This window comes from Malus sylvestris, chromosome 9 (genome assembly GCF_916048215.2).
Source record: "Malus sylvestris chromosome 9, drMalSylv7.2, whole genome shotgun sequence".
NCBI lineage: Eukaryota > Viridiplantae > Streptophyta > Magnoliopsida > Rosales > Rosaceae > Malus > Malus sylvestris.
The window spans coordinates 10,495,769-10,500,673 of NC_062268.1; the positions used below are offsets into that span (position 1 = coordinate 10,495,769).

Below are 4,905 nucleotides of genomic sequence, written 5' to 3' on the forward strand. Positions count from 1 at the left end.
TTTTAGATATTTTCAACACGGCTTGTCTATTCTGTGTAATTATTTTCAACACAATATTATTTATATTACGAAAAGATGATCTCCGAACTGTCTCTCTAAACCTTAAGAATCAAATCATTTGAGTTTTTAAAATTTGATTTAACGGTTAAAAATAGAGAAATTAATAAAAAATTTAAAAATTATAATAATTTTTAACCGTTAAATAAAATTTTTAAATATCCGGATCACTTGATCTCTGAACTTTAGAGGAAGAGACCCGGATATTATATCTTTCCAAATTTCTTTAACGTAGAAGATACTAGAAGGTCGTGTCGATACTGATTCCATATACCCTTCCCCAGTTGTAACGAATATTGGATGAGAATTCAACCGAGGAATATATAAATGGAATACAATAATTAAATTAAATAAAGGCCTTTTCAATGAGTCATACAGCTGAAATTACGTAAGCAGTAGCTTACTATTAGTTCAACGTGTAGGAGTTTGCTTTTGCAGTTTATTGGTGTTTATTAGTTAAAAAAATAGTAATGCTAAAGAGATTAAATTTGTAAGCTAAATTAATTATTGTAAGACTTAATTAGTTTGTGAATTAGTGATTTTTGCATATCATGTTTTGTCGAATATCTGATGTAGTAAATGCACGTGTCAACTCTCAACGTATCCCATAATTTGTAAAATGCTCGAAACAAGAAAAAAGATTTTTAGAATACGGCGGTCACATAAACATAGCCACGTGATCACAAATTACTTTCATTTGAATTTTAAAAGCATTGCCTGCCATTTGGGAACCTTGGTGACATTTTAATTGCGAACTGAATCCTCTCCGAGGCAAACCCTTGGGATTCGTCCGATTCATTAACACGGATAGTTGGATATTGATCAAACGGCTACAAATAAATAAGTCATTTTAAAGTTATAATAATTGTAACCGTTTGATCAAAATTTAACGACCCGTATTATAGGATCAGACGGATCCCAAGAGTTTGCTTCGGAGATGATCCAGCTCCTTTTAATTGGGGTATTTTTTTCGGCTTGATATTCTTTCTTCCTCACGCCGTGTTAGCCGCCCGCGTACAAGCGCGCGACTGCCTTCTACGAAACAACTCCATCCATCTGCCCTTTTTTCTATGTGTATATATATTCATCATCGATCGTCTTCTAAACCAACAACTCCAAAGCAGTAACTCAAAGCCTTCCAAGTATTTTGGTTATCTAAAGTTCTAAACCCCAATATACCTTATAATCTTCCCCAGATCTTCGCCTTTGTTCAAACATGAGTTCTACTAATTCAGCAGGTACTTTTTCAACTCCACCCTCACTCGTATTATCTTAATTTCTTCCCATAAAAATCCAGATCTTCATGCATATATATGTTCTTGAATTTAATTTGAATATCCTGTTGGAGAATATTTAGTTTCCGTCGATCAAAGATTTCAGTTTCTTGATTCCTCAAATTTTTTAAGTTACATGTTCAACTTTTCTTTAAGATTTTTCTCGAGTTAAAACAATCTCATGAACGACATAGGTCAAAAATACTAGCTGATCATTTTTCTTTCTCTTTAATTAGTTTTTATCTGAATTATACGTAAAATTGATTGTTGATTACACGGAGTGACCTTGTTTAATTGATGTGCAGCAGGACACCCCGCTCCAGCTTCCGGCGCCGCTCAGGGTCCCTATTACGTGCAAGCTCCGCCACCAGCCGGCTACCCAACAAGAGATGAACCCCAAAACGCGGTTCCGGTAGAAACCAAGTCAAAGGGTGATGGCTTCTGGAAGGGCTGCTGTGCTGCCCTCTGTTGCTGTTGCATGGTGGATGCATGTTTTTGAAGATATATCCAGCCATTCATACCGATCAATATCTTTGATCATTTGTATTTATTTCTTCCTAGTTTTTTGTGTTATTACAGTACAGTCACGGTGTGTGATATTGTTGATGTAGATTTGGACGGTGTCTGATTGTCCAGTTTCTCATCCTTGTATAATAATTTTAGCTATCTGGCTACCCTTTTTATTTATTTCTTTATACTTTATTTAGTGGTTGATTTGTTTCTCGTTCAATTATTTCTGCTATATTTTATCAATTTTCAAACATTACGTGAGAGTGGATGACTACTTTCAAGGGCACGCGTGTTTGACAAAACCTGCATTGTGTTTGTGTCATCGATTCTTAAACGCAAAGGAACATGAGGGATGGTCCCATTGCCAACTTTATCTTTCCAGAAAAATGCCTTATCCTCACCTATATATAGAAATATAAGAGGACAAAAACACTTGGGTTGGTTCGGAATAATTGTCAAATGACTCTTAAACAAGACAAAACATGACGTTATCGACACTCTACAATATTCATTCTCCGCTTCAAATATAGAAATATAAGAGTTATCTTTGAAGAAAATATCAAAACTGTCCCATAAACATACAATTATTGATATATTTGTACTTTTATATCAACTTTTAGTTATAATTTTCATAAACTTAAAAGAGTGGTTTAATTCTACATTGGGTCCAAGTTTCACGATTATTAATTATTTTAACAAACAATATTATCTACACTAAAGGGTGGGAGACTGGGCTAAGCGTTACAATGGGCTAGCAATAATGTTATTCAAATTCGTTTTTTGTGAGAATCGAACTTAAGGCCTCTGACTTACAAGTGAAGATGAATATCACTAGACCGTAGTACTGAGTGGCCACATTTTATAGTTAATTATATATGCCTTTTTCATGCCTTACTTATAAATTTTGGAAAGGAAATGAAAATTGATTTTGGATGGTTGATGTATAGTTTCTATGCTTTGTATATGTTTTGATTGCATAGTTTCATGTATCAAGTTTTGTCTCTCTTGCAATATTTAATTGATTCATGTTTGTCGAAGATGGTAGTGATTTCAATTTACTTTTTAAGAATTGTTTGATAGCTATTTCGTATTTTCTTGTACTTTTTATGCTTAAAATGACACATCCCGACCTAAATCGAGGCATGTTGGCCATCACGTGAGGGTCACGTAGCCATGTGCGCCGTGCAGAAGTGAAGGTGATAAGATAATGTGGGTAATTAAAAACCGAACTAGCTACTCTACACTAGGTAAGTATATAAATATGAGTGGAAGTATTAGAGTGTAGATATACATAATCAGAGCGTAGGTACCAAAGTGCAATCCAGCAGGCTAAATACTAATTATACAGGATATGAAAGAAAACCCTACATTGATGGAAATCTGTCAAAACCGCCGTAGAGTCCTCGTAAGCCACCAACACGAACTTCTAACTAGAACCTGGAGAGGCGCAAAAACAAAAAACGTGAGTGGGCAAAAATAAAACTTTTCAAAACCATTTCACTTTCAAAACATACAACCCCTCACCGTAAAACCCGTATATTTTCCCAGAAAATAATAATACATATGTATATAGAAATCCTGCTCGAAAGTAGTGAAAACCAAGTATATGCCATGTCAAGTATCTCAACAATGAAATAAGTAAGCCAGGTGAAATAAATCAATATATAGTGATATGTCAGTCGGAGTCACTTAACGTAACCTGTACAACTGAACCTATAGCTCATCTACCAAATCCTGCACACGAGTCGAAACCACCTAATGTGGTCTGTACGACAAGCTAGGTGCAAATAAATATGCTCAAGTGCTACGATCATGTGAAGGCTGTGTGAAGTATTGCAAGTCACATACGAGTTGGAACCACCTAATATGATCTATACGACAGGCTGGCACCTGCCTTGGATCCAAGGTGAGCATACGGTGCGGGAGGTGAACGATCACATGAAGGCTAGGCCCTGGCCTCGGGCTGAGCATTAACACTGGGGTGCAGGATAATGAACACTAAATGTATCTCAACATAATCATATACACTGCAATCGCTATCATTAATATGTACTCACCTGAAACTTACATGTGCGTCCGCAACACCATGCAATAATATCCATATCTATACTAATGCATATACTAAAATATAATGAAATCGACATGGCATTTAAAACATAATTTCATTTAAAACCATTTATGGAAAAATGTAAACCATATATATATATAACCAAAAGCCCACTCACTGGTATGTAGCTGGGTCGTAACCCCTGAGTCTCACTTGGTTACGCTCGTCCTTCGGGAACGTCTCGCCTATATGTGAAACCACTGATTTAACGTTAATTTAAGCACATAATCAAAACCATATAATAACTTCTCATACGTTGCTCAATTAGGTTGTTTGAATATACCACTGTGGCCTACTCAACACCACGAGCATCCCCATATTTTTAGAATAATTTTCCGATGTCCTACGCGCCCTCATGCGCCAGCCACGGGCAAGCACGTGCCTGGCACATGGACGGAATCTTTAACGTCGTTAGGAAATATTCCATTAAATAGTAGCATATACTGTTAACTTTTACCTGACGCCGTTAGTATATTCTGTCAAAATTGAAGGAATATTCTCTTTCCTTCTTTGATGGTTCGCCGAAATCCGGCCCCGGCCACCGCTGCGTCACCGGAAACTGAAAAATTGTAAAACTTCAATATCTTCTTCGTTTTTTCAACCAAATTCCACAAATTTTATATCAATTTGAAGCCCTGAAGTAGTAGAACATGATCTTACCTCTTAGAGGTCCTAAAATCGATGAAAAGTGGCTGAAAAATCCTTCGATATTTCGACTAAGTCTGCAACTCATGGAACTGACCTATCCCGACGTCTAAATCCTCCCAAAAATTGTTCCTAGGTCTCTATGGAGTAGTTTTAAGACTCCCTTAAGCTTTAAAACTCCGTGAAATAACTACGATCACGACGGAGCAACAGAGCACCAATTCGAAGCTCTTAGGTTTTCGGGTTCCCGTGGTCTGTTCTTTGATCCAATGGTATAGATGGATTCGCGAAGTCACAAAAAACACGTTGGTG

General features: G+C 36.4%; 1 long non-coding RNA gene across 1 annotated transcript; it reads left to right on the plus strand.

The window, feature by feature from the left end:
* The first annotated feature begins 775 nt into the window (after window positions 1–775).
* Window positions 776–1,827, plus strand: LOC126582005 (uncharacterized). The gene is made up of 2 exons (XR_007609233.1): window positions 776–1,295; window positions 1,640–1,827. It is a non-coding gene; the product is annotated as an uncharacterized LOC126582005 (long non-coding RNA).
* The last annotated feature ends 3,078 nt before the right edge of the window (window positions 1,828–4,905 follow it).